Source organism: Narcine bancroftii, chromosome 3 (genome assembly GCF_036971445.1).
Source record: "Narcine bancroftii isolate sNarBan1 chromosome 3, sNarBan1.hap1, whole genome shotgun sequence".
In the NCBI taxonomy this organism is placed as follows: Eukaryota; Metazoa; Chordata; class Chondrichthyes; order Torpediniformes; family Narcinidae; genus Narcine; species Narcine bancroftii.
In genome coordinates this window covers 254,066,408-254,079,230 of record NC_091471.1, presented here as the reverse complement: position 1 = coordinate 254,079,230, position 12,823 = coordinate 254,066,408, and the positions used below count along the sequence as shown (strand labels likewise).

General features: G+C 35.2%; 1 long non-coding RNA gene across 2 annotated transcripts in view; it reads left to right on the top strand.

Annotated features, from left to right (window-relative positions):
• Nucleotides 1-1,010: 1,010 nt before the first annotated feature.
• Nucleotides 1,011-12,823, top strand: part of LOC138758558 (uncharacterized) — a 123,018-nt gene continuing 111,205 nt past the window's right edge. For both annotated transcript variants that reach the window (XR_011354344.1, XR_011354345.1), the window contains exons 1-2: nt 1,011-1,074; nt 1,397-1,527. This is a non-coding gene — a long non-coding RNA (uncharacterized lncRNA). The remainder of the gene's footprint in view (nt 1,075-1,396; nt 1,528-12,823) is intronic.

Below are 12,823 nucleotides of genomic sequence, written 5' to 3'. Positions count from 1 at the left end.
AATTTACCAGCCAATACGCATTGCTCTGCGTGTATTTTCTTCCATCTTTCCATGGGATAATAGGTTGGCGTTGGCAGAAGGGAAACTATCTGGTTTTAAATGCTGGTGGAATCCGATATCCCGAAAGCCGAACTTATTTTCCTCCAATTAAACATTTCAATAGTATTTTTACCGGATATTTCATCACGTTGATCAGCTCCTCCCTGAATTTAGACTGAGTCGCTGCATAAATGCAAGTGTTTGTGCAGCAACTCAGAAGCAAGAGCATGTAACTGGTTTGGTCCGTGATTAACATTGGGTCCTTCAAACTGGTAAAGACAAACCGTTGTGTTATTTGCATCCACAGGAAAAATATTAAATAGGTCATCCAAAGCAATATGAAGTTTCCTGATACTGCAAAGAGTAAGATGATGGACTTCCTTCGGCTTTTAACCTCGGAATCATTCTCATCCGCATAATTCTTGCTGCCTCTCAGAACCTTGCGGGCGCTGGTGGCTGCAACAATACGCGCGACCGTCAGAGCATTAAGAAGTGATATCATTAACTTTGGGAACAGAGGAGTCAACACTCGATGAATCCACGTGAATAATATCCATCCAGGATGGGTCCAAGCCTGACTTCTAAAAACACAGAACCAATCTGTTTTACTCACAGTAAACATGGGTTCAAATAGAAAGAACCAAGGGATGTTTTTACAGACGAACAGCGGGAACACTATTGTTATCACTTTGCGGGCTGTTATTTCGGAGCAAACCCTCGTCCTCAGTTTGTGGCAACAAATCATCACATATCGATCAAATGTAAACGCGAGAGTCAACCACACGGAAATATCAGTGGCGGCGTGTATCAGTGTAACCTGGAAAGCGCACACCTGAGTTATGAACAGGAACGTTGTCGGGAAATAATAGTCGTTCACACGATACAGTATCACGTCAACGACAATGACCAACAGATCCGCCGTTGCCATGGCCACGAGGTAGCGAGAGACACACCTGGACAGACCGCAATTCCCCCGCGAAAGGATCACAATGGACATCACGCTAGCTGTTAAATAAGGAAGATCACAAATACATGGTTAGTATATATCAAGTAAGCCCGTTAATTCACATTCCGAGATTTCTTAACGTGATGGGTTGAGCATCGGCGTTGACTCTACTGAAGAAAACTTAACAGTAGGAAATTTAACAATTGGCCCAACATTTCCCACATCATTCACATCCGATCTCCAATGTTGCAGAACTCCACTACAATGTCAAACTTCCTCGACCAATCATCCACCCTCTACACTTCCTTTGACAATTTTCGAACCCTGATTTACACTCCACTATCCGAAACCTTGCTAACTTTGCAGATCGTATTGATGACAATATTTCCTCACTATGTCTTATCTTACTAGTTCTGCCCGGTGAGCACGGCCACACTTCGACAGGGCTTTGTCTGTACAAGCTGGAATAATTCGATGAAATTGACAGACGAAATTTAATAGAGATAAGTTCGAATTGTTGCATTTTAGAAGGACAAAGCAAGGTAAGATGCACATGGTAAATCGCAAGGCCCTGAAGATTGTGAAAAGAGAGTGAAATCTAGGAATACAGATACATAATTCCCTGAAATCCACACAACGGAATTTCGGGGACAGGAAGGGATATTTTAGTACATTAACCTTCATAAAATAAAATAATGACTTTATGAATTGTCAAAGTTCAGGGATGACGCAAAACCTAGGGTCACTTTTGAAAAGGAAAACATTCAATAAATTTCAAAGAGTGTGTAGATTTATTAAGATTTACTAAGATTTTGCCGGAATCCAGGAATTGATTTTATTTATTTAGAATTAATATATATAAAACAAATAGAAATCATATATCACATTGTTACTTGAACAGAGAGAAAAAGAAAGAAAGTTACAGAATAAAAGCCCATTTATAACACCCTCCGAACACCGGTCCTCTACGTGCCCCAACTATAAACTGTACTAAACTTAAATTACTAATATGCTATCATGAATTATTAAAATATATATATATATGGTTATATCTATATCTAATTATATATACATTAATTTATATTGTTTTAGCATACATTCGAAAGATTCCTAAAATCATTTCAGACAAACACAATTTATTAAGCGAAGACTTTATTGGTCCAGAGGTTTCAAATGAATTATTTATACATTTAAACCTAATGTCCGAGTATACGGAATGCAACTCCATTAAAAAACTCTCAAGTGATATGATTTTTTTCTCTCATGGTATACATCTTTGAATTTCTGTTTGCGGACTCCCTAATGTTAAATTGACACCTGATTTCCAACTAACTGCAATGCATTTGCTTGATATCATCGGAGCTAATTAAAAAGAATTCAGATGAAAATCTGATAAATATAATTTAGGAGCTATATTTTCAAAATTCCCCTTCAAATTTAACTCTGGATTCAACGGAAAAATAGCATTCTAAATTTGTTGCAAAAACGTGCTAACAGAAAGCCAAAAATGTTTAACGTTTGAACAAGACCAAATGGAATGATGAAAATTCCAATATCTTCACCACATCTAAAGCATTGCTCGGATATATCTAATTTCCATCTATTAAATTTTTGAGGGATAATGTATAATTCTTTTTTTTTTATTTTTTACATGGTGAATCATATCGATCAAAATATGTACAAACATAAATCATTACACAGATTTATGTAAGATTCATGAATAAATTGGTCTTTCTTCCCTTTATCCCCCATTTCCCTCCTTCCCATCAATTCACCCCCTCCAAACCCATAAATAATCAACATATACAATACCATAAAACCTTAAAACAATATTTTCACACAATTGAAAATAAACATGCTGAATCTAGTCTTTTTGTATTCTTATCATTTTCATTCTCATTTTAGGGGCTGGATTCATAGGCAAGCTCTCTCTGATATGTTCCATGTATGGTTCCCAAATTTGTTCAAACATTGTGACTTTATTTTAAAAATTATATGTTATTTTTTCCAATGGAATACATTTATTCATTTCCATGTAACATTGCTGTATATTCATGCTCCCTTCCATTTTCCAAGATGACATTATACATTTTTTGCTATCGCTAAATCTATCATAATGATTTCTTTTGCACTTTATCCAATTTGAGGCCTACTCCGCTACTTCTTAAGTTACTAAAAGAAAAAATCTCTGATTTTTTTGATTTATTGTTGTAATTTTATTTAGTCTCTGAATTAATTCTTCCCCTAAAGTTATTTACTTTCAAACATGCCCAAGTTGCATATAATGTTGTTCCCATATTCTTCGTATAGTGAAAACACCTATTCGATATTGTTGAATCCCATTTTTAAATTTTAGATGAGTACTATATACCCTGTATAACCAATTATCCAATAATCCTGTATCATGCATAATGTTGTGATTATTGTCTTCCTGATCGTTCAAGAACATAACTTTTCCCATACTTCATTTTTTTTATCTTTATGTTTAGATCATTTTCCCACTTCTGCTTAGGTTAATAGATTATTTTATTTTATTTATCTTGCATCTTAGTGTACATAATGGTTATCAATCTTTTGATGATCATTTTGTCTGTAATAACGGATTCAAAGCTGCTTCCTTCAGGTAATCTCAAGCTGTTTCCCAATTTATCCTTTAAATAACCTTTCAATTGATGATATGCAAACATTGTACCATGCGTCACTCCATATTTATACTTCAATTGTTCAAAATTTAACAAAGTATTTCACTAAAACGGTTTTCTATTCATTTTATTAGTAGATTTTGCGTCAATAGTAATTCTGGTATTTGATAATTCATTTTTCTTTCTTTCTAAGTGGATCTTCTTCCATGTATTAAGAAAATGATGCAGTACTGCTAAGTTTTTATATTGCACCAGCTTTCATTCCACTTATAAACTAACCTTTCCGGTACCTTTTGCCTTATTTATTCTCGTTCTATCTTAGTCCTTTCTGGTTTTTCCCTTTTCTGGTAAAAACTGATAAATACCTTAATTGTGCGGTTTTATAATATTTTCTAAAATGTGGTAACTTTAAACCAGATTGATTATACTCTCTGCTAATGTATCCAACGCTACCCTTGGATTCCTCCCTTTACTCAAGAATTCCCCAATTATTCTATTTAGTTCCTTAAAGAATTGTTCTGTTAAGGGAATTGGTGATGTTTGAAATAAATATTTTATTCTTTGTAACACGTTCATTTTATGCAGTTTACCCTCCCTATCAACGTTAGCAGTAATTCTTTCCAGTGTTCTAAGTCTTGTTGCAATTTCTTTATTAGTGGCTGATAAGTTAGTTTGTATCAGTGGATTAAGTTATTATCTAACCTGATCCCGAGGTATCGGATTGCTTGTGCTTGCCATTTAGATGCTGATTCATCTTAAAAATTCTGTATAGGCTGCATTACTCATTGGCATCTCTTCACTTTTATTTCCGTTGATCATGTACGCAGATATTTCTCCATATTCCTTCAATTTCTTATGTAATCCTGTTACTGATACCTCTGGTACTATTAGGTATACTATAATGTAATCTGCAAATAAACTGATATTATACTCCTTCTTTAAATTAAATCCATTTACTTTTAACTTCGCCAATGGTCCAGCATACAATGCTTTAATCAAATTTATACATTTTCATGGTAGATTGAACTTCTGTAATATTTTAATTGGTTAATACCACTCTACACTGTCAAAGGCTTTTTCTGCATCTGGAGGAACAGCCACTGTTGGTTTCTTATTTCCTTGAACTGCATCGATTTGATTAATAAGTTTATAGACATTGTCCGCTGTTCGTCTTTTCTTAATAAATCCAGTTTGATCTTGTTTCACTATTTCAGGTAAACAATCGGCTAAGCTGTGCTAATGATTTTGCGATTATCTTATATTCTGAGATAAGAAGAGATACTGGTTTATATGATGCTGGTGTTAATGGATCCTTCCCCACCTTTGGTATTACTATAATTATTGCAGTCTTACATGGGAAGATTTGTGTCTCTTCTATCTGGTTCTTTACTTCCAGGAGAGGAGGAATTAATAACTCTTAAATGTTTTAAAGTATTGAAAATCCATTTTCTCCTGGTGTTTTATTGTTTAGCAGCTTTTTTCAATACATCCTTTACTTTCCCTATTTCAAATGGTTTTATTAGTTTGTTTTGTTCCTCGCAATTTTGGCAGTTCAATTTAGCTCAAAATTCATCTATTTTATCATATTGCCTCTCGTACTGAGTTTGCTACAATTGTTCATAAAATTCTTTAAAGTTCTCAATAATCTCTGATGGATTATATGTAATATGTTTGTCCCTTTCCCTTGAAGCCAGTATCGTGCTTTTAGCTTGTTCTGTTTTAAGTTGCCAGGCTAATATTACATGTGTTCTTCTCCCATTTTCTAATACTTTTGCTTTGTTTCCATTATGTTCTTCTCTAACTTGTACGATTGTAATATTTTGTATTTTATCTTAAATTAATTGTAATTCTCTCCTTTTCGATATGTCATTCCATTTTACTAATTCCTTTTCTCTACTTACTATTTCCCATTCCAACTACTCTGTTTCCTGTTATAATCCTTTTTCATCTGAGTCACATAACATATTAGCTGCCCTCTAATGAAGGCTTTCATTGCATCCTGTAATATAAATTTGTCTCTCAATGATCCTGCGCTTATTACAAAATATGTTTTAATTTGGCAATTCCCTGAACTCCCATCTTCTAAGTAGCATGGAGTATAACTATCTATATGTTCTTGGTGGGATATCCTCCTGTTCTATTGCTAATAATAGGGTGAATGATGTGATAGGGGCCTGGCTTTATACTCAGTTTTCCTTCCTGTCCCATTAATATGGGCTGACAAACAAAAACATATCAACTCTTCATTTAAGTTTTTTTGCCTATTCTAATAATCTGAACACTTCTTCTCTCTTGGGTGTTGCCTCCTCCATATATCCACAAGTTTCATTTCCTGCATTAATCTTTATTTGTCTTACTTGTTTTTGTCCAGATGTGTCTCACACTGGGTCCCCATACAAACTGATGGAGATAAGGTTCCAATATCACAGACAACTCCATCCTCACCCAACAAGGAAATGTGTGAAATATCTAACATACTACTAATAAATCTTAATTGATATGCTTCATAATAATTTTAAATTTTAGGTAGTTGCAAACCTCCCAAAGCCTACTTCCAGGTCCACTCTTGTTAATGTTACTTTCCATAACAATTCTTAAAATACTTTATTTGAATCTTGAAAAAAGAATTCCAGTAGAGAACAAGGAATCAATTGAAACAAAGTTGATGGATGAGCCATCATCTTTATTGAATCTGTATGCATCTATCGTTGACAATGAACAGCTTGTGTCTGAGGCTTTCTTAGCTTTAGGCGAAGATAAAGAGAATATTTTGATTGGGGGAGACTTCAATTGTGTTTTAGACCCATTATTGGATAAATTTCTGAAAGTGTTGAGAAATTTTAAAGCAGCAGTTCAATTGGTTTCTTTGATGAAAGAAGTGAATGCGATAGAGGTCTGGAGAAGATTAAATCCTACTTCGAAATAATTTTCATTTTATTCTTCACGTCATGATTCATGTTCTAGGACTGACTTTTTTTAGCCTCAATACATTTGCAAGCAAGTTTCACTCAAGCTGAATATAAGAGTCATATAATTTATGAGCATTCTTTGCTGTTTATTTCTTTGGTGGAGCCGGATGTTAATCAATCTATCTTTCATTGGATATTTAAACAAATGATATTGAAAGAAATGGAATTTGTAAAATTTATTAAGGATCAAATTGCTATATATTTAGATTTGAATAAGAATACAGTCCGTAGTAATTTTATTGTATGGGATGATTTCAGTGCATTTCCATGTCGTCAAATGAAAGGAAAATGAGAAATTTCTGGGAGAGTCTCAGTCGTTGGATAAACAAATAGCACAGTTGCAAAAGAAATTTCAGAGGAATTCTACAGAATAATAAGTCTCTCTTTGACAAAATTTAAGCTAAAATATAATATATTGCAAACTAACCTATATGACCATTTGATTGAAAGATCTAAGCAATGTTATTATGAGTTAGGAGACAGAGCGCATAAAGTCTTGGCATGGCACTTGAAAACTGTACTAGCTCCAAGGATTATTAAACCTGTGAGGAAGGATAATTCAGTTGCTTTAAACCCTCAGGAAATTAATGAACAATTTTGTCATTTTATCAGAAGTTAAATGCTTGTGAGGGAGTGTGAGACGATGGTTCTATTGAAGAATTTTTGCCAGAGTTAAACTTAGCAATAATGAAGGAGGAGGATGTGAGGAAGATGTATTCTCCATTTACGGATTTAGAAATAAAGTATGTTATTCAAAAAATGCCTAATGGGAAGTCACTAGGATATGATGGATGTTCTTAATCACGTAACTCAGGAAAAAGCTTTCCCAGACTCATGTTTGAGTGCAATAATAAATGTTATACCAAAAAAAACTGAGAGCCTTTGAAGGTTTCTTCTTCTCTCCCAATTTCTTTATTAAATTAAATTTATTTATTATTTAATATTTACTTTAAAATATTTATTTATTGTGGATTATAAAACAATAGCGAAATTATTAGCAAATAGTGTAGGAAAGTATTTTCCTCAATTAGTACATTCTGACCAGCCTGGTTTTATTAAAGATAGGTATGCTTCGGATAATTTTCTTCGAGTGGTTTCATTGAAAAATGCTTCACGTCAGCAACCCAACTTACCAATGATAGTGTCAGTAGTTGCTGAAAAAGCTTTTGATAGGGTCAAATGGAATTTGTTATTTAAAATTTTGTAGAAATATAAATTTGGAACCTAATTAATTGGTTGGGTAAAGGCATTATATAATACTCCTGTAGCAAGGGTGGCGTCAAAATGTGAATCTTCTTCCTTTTTTATATGAGCACGTTCAACTCATCAAGGTTGTTCTTTGTCGCCAGCACTCTTTGCATTGGACATTGAACTGATAGCTCTGGATATCAGACAGAATGAGAATATTACAGGTATAAGGATTGGACAGGATGAATATAAGATTAATTTATTTTCTGATGATTTTTTGATATATTTAAATAATCTGAAACAATCTTTAATTTATTTTCAAAATTGTTTTGAATTATACGGTAAATTTTCTAGACATTAAGTGAACTGGGACAAAAGCTACCAATTTGTGAAGGAAATTATGATCAATTACAATCAATCTAGGCAAATTAGTAAATTTTGATCGACTGATAAAATTGAGTAATTAGGGATTATGATAGATGTAAATTTGCAATCATTCTATAATTTATATTATGTACCATTAATGAGAAAGATTAAAGTGCATTTGATTAATTTGAAAGATTTACATTTATCTTTAATAGGTCGCTAAATTGTATACAGGTGAATATTTTTCCACGAATTCAATTTTGTTTAATACCTGAATAAAGTTTATGGTATAGAAATCCGCCATGTCTGAAACAAGTATTCGTAAATACTTAACCACATTGCTAGACCATATGAACTAAATATCCAGTTTACATTGTGAATACTCACCTTGTACTAATTCCATATCTTCAGTTTTATCCCAATTTATTTTACAACCAGAAACTTTTTCATAATCTATCAGTTGATTTCAAAGTCCAGATAATGAGAGTTGTGTCTGAGCCAAACATACAAAAACATCATCTGCAAATAATCTTATTCTCAGTTGATTTATCATAAACACTTTTAACTGTTCATCAATACAAATAAATTGTTCAACAAGTTCTATATTCAATGCACTGGCCACGTCTGAAACAAGGATAAATGACTAACTAGCCTACTTGTTCTATGGAACTTAAATGATTTAGCTATTTGTCTATTAGTTAATACTTTAGCTCGAGGACTTCTGTAAAGTGCTTTAATCCAATTTACAAAATTAAATCCAACACAAAATTTACCTAAAACTTTAAATAAATAATTTTTTCGAAGATTTCAAAAGCTTTCTATTTCACCTAATACAACTTTAGTCGCCTCTTTGTCCCTTAAACAATAATCTTACTATATCCTCAGATGTTTGTCTTGTTTTTAAGAAAACTGTTGATCAATATATATTAAATCACAAACGGAATATTTATTCTATTTGCTGAGATCTTCGCTATAACTTTATAAACAATGTTATACAATAAAATTGGTCGACATTAAGGTGATCTTAAAGGATATCTGACTTTGTTAGGTATAACCATAATTCTCGCCGTTGAAAAGGTTTCTGGAAGAAGGTATGAACTCCACGGAGAAACACCAAGGGGCACCTCCGTTTGCGAAGATGTTGGCACTGAGCTGCAATACTAGCATAAATAAAGTAATTATTAAGTCTTTAATTCCTTAACAAACTTCCACAGGAAATCCATGCTCTCATGGAGACGTATGTTCTGTAAACATTTAAGTGCTTTCTTAACTTCTTGTTCACTAAATGGTCTATCAAAAATGTCTTTATCTTGGTCATTCAGAAAGTTGCATTAAATTTTGAACAGTGGCGGCTAAAATCCAAGTTTTGTCCAGATAACTGCCGGAAGAAATCACCTCTTTCAAATTCAGGTGCAATCACTTACCCGGGACCCCGAACATAGCCACAATCGGGTAGTAAATCATAATTGTCTGAAACATTGGAGGCAACGATGAAAATGGATAGGCAGTGAGTGGAGCCCTCATCTTGACGATGATGGGGAGTGTGAAAGAGACAGCTCTGTGCAAGAAAGTAGCAGAGAGCGGCGAGATATACTGCCTTCATCTATCCCAGGATCATCAATAAACGGTCATTGATATTACCTCCTGAGAAATGAGCGTCGCAGAAACAGAGCCAACATTCTTGTTTGTGCCCAACGATGCAGATGCAAGAATTTAAATGAACCTTTGGGAATAACAAACCGCGGTACAGTCAGCAGAGAGAGAGCACAGCGCCACCCGTTGCCCAATACGTGACGCCCCCTTTCTTTTTCACCCTCGTCCGACCCACCATGTTCATCAAACTTCCGATTATCTCCATGACAATGTTATGATAACCGTTATCAATTCAGGAGGGGAAAGTGGAAGGGAAATTCTAAACTCCACTGATTCGCTTCAGCACGAAAACCAAGGTGACAGATTCCCGTCATGTTTCTGCAGTCGGACGCGAACCTCTCCGTCAGTAGTTGCGCTGGATTGTTTATTTTAAAAATTTAATCATTAGATTTTAAAATAGTGCAATTCAGCACAGTTCAGGCATCCCAGCCCCCACATCAGCGCCGACGCAATGAACAATTGAAACTTCGTATCTTGTCCAAGAGATTTTCCCATTCGCGTGTCCTGCAGACCTGACCATGACCAATATGTAAGTCTTGTCTGCATTAATTGAAATGTGATGCAAAAGTGACTGCGCAGGCACTTGTGATAAGTAGTGAGAATTTAAAAATTATTTGTCATTCTTCATTATCTGTGGGGAGGCGTGAGAGTATCCTGAAAAGCTGTTCCAACAATAGCCCCCGCCCTCTCCCACATCTCTAGTTTTGTGAAGTGCTGCTCAGAAGTACACTTTCTGCACGCAGGAGCCCACGAAGTGGCCATTGGATCTACTACAGTATGTTGACACCGACTATCATATCCGGATAGAAATACCATTTATGATTTATATCCCCACCCCTCCACGCCAACCCTCAAACCCCGCGAAATATTCGAGGGCCTGTTAAATGTCTCTCGAAATTAACTCGGCGATCTACTTCCACCACCTTCAGCCCACTGACATCCTTTCGCCTCCCATTTCAGATTCGTGATACACTTTCACCCAGTTCTTAAGCAACTCTCCAGAAGTACATTGTTAATGACTCAGCATTGATTTGTAGAGTTTCCACATGCCCACTGGACTACTCAACTCAATCCACATATTAATTAAGCCTAACATCCATTAATCCTCTTCTCATCTTGGTGGTTTGACATTCCAAATTGCATCACCGCGCACTTATCACGTTCAAATCCATTCATCTAGTTCAGTGCAAGAATTGTTGTGGGAAAAATGGATTGGCATGTGAAATTCTGACAGTGTTAGTATTAGAATGTAGTCTGCTCTTCAGTTGAAATCATGTGATTTTGCAAGCAGAGATAGTAAAACGGGCTTTTCAAAGAGAGAGCGAGATAGACAGAGAAGAATTCTGTTCCACTGTTCATCGGCAGGAGCTGGGACTGGAACATGACAAGCTGGCAAGCTTATAGAAAATCCCATTTTGAAGAAAGGTTGTGAGTTCTTAGTTCTTAGCTCAGTCTAATCCAAGTTTTCTTTGCAAATACAAAAGGAGATGCTACATTTGATATAAGGGAAACAAAATGAACTCTGTCGTGATGTGAATGAATGAGGTTATCAACCCTTTAGGGTTATCAACCCTTTATGGGCACGTTTCTTTACAAGACACAGAAGTGGTTCATAGAAAGGAGTCCGTTTGAGTCTAGCGAGAAACAAATCTCTCTGTGAAAAATGTCAACAAACTTCCTGAGTGGCAACTACTGACCTTTTCAGCACCAAAGCCTGGTGAAATTCATAAATGTTCAATTCTGTGCACAGAATAAGAATTCACTGGAAACAGTGAACCTGGTGGAATGAGAAGTGAGATTGGACAGTGAATCAAAGAACCTTTCTGAACTTGTACACACGTTATATACCAATCTGTTAGAATTAGAAGATGGCTAAATTGGGATAAGTTACCTTAAGAGTAATAAGATAAATTTGATACTGTTTTCATGTTTAAATACAATTAAAAGCAACTTTTGTTTAAGTATCCATTTGTCTTGGTGAATTTCTATTGCTGCTGGGATGTGGATTCCTCTGGCACATAACAATATCGTTAACGAGATGGTGGTCGGATCGAATCAAGACCCTGCGTCCGGTCTCTGCAGCTGATACCAACCCCTCAGAGTGTCTCAAGCAGCCCGATTTTTGCAGGTGGAATTATACCATAATTATCCATTCGTAAATGTCGCGTGAAGAACAATAAACGCCTTCAATTTAATATATGTGTTTGACAAGAATTAATTTCCATGACCACCTAGTCCCTCAGCATTTCTCCAAGAATCAACATTCAATCTCGTTCAATAAATCAAAATACTGAATTACGGAAGATTTGCTGGATGTTGCCAGGGATGTATCAGCCTAACGTGGGGTCTGAATGTTAACTTCTCGCTCAATGTCACCAATATGAAGGAGCTGCACGATGATTTCCACTAGATGGGTAAACTACACTCTTCTGTTCCTATCATCGGAAATCAGTGGGTGAGAGTGGACAGCAAAGTTTAAAGGAAAGCATTTATCCAATAAAGTCGCCTTATTGACATAGAAGATTAGGCATGCACACATGCATCTCACCTTCTTCAGTCATGCCAAATTACCCATGTCAACTGTGACAGAATAGCTCGTGCTTTATATGTGCTATTATATATCATAATAGATATGATTTTAGGAGATAAAGTGATCAGATAATAATCTTGCTTTATATTCCATTTTTAACTCTGCCTTGGATCTGTGCCAATAACAAAATCACATACAAACACTTCGAAACTATCTCATTTAAAATACTGGAACTCAACTAAACCTTGACAGACCTGCTTCGAATTCCTTTCCAAAAAGCTGTGGGGAGTGCCGAAGATACTTAGAAAACAGATTGTTGTTTTGAAAAGCAAACGATGAAAGAAATTGGAGGATTAGGTTTGGACAACTGTCTGTTTGAGTGGTAGTTGCTTTTCGAAGAGTATCCTGAGGTTTTGTAAGCAGGGAGAGTAAAATGGGCTTTTCTCTGACAGACTGGATTCAGTTCTGCAGTTTTCTTACAGTTCAGAAG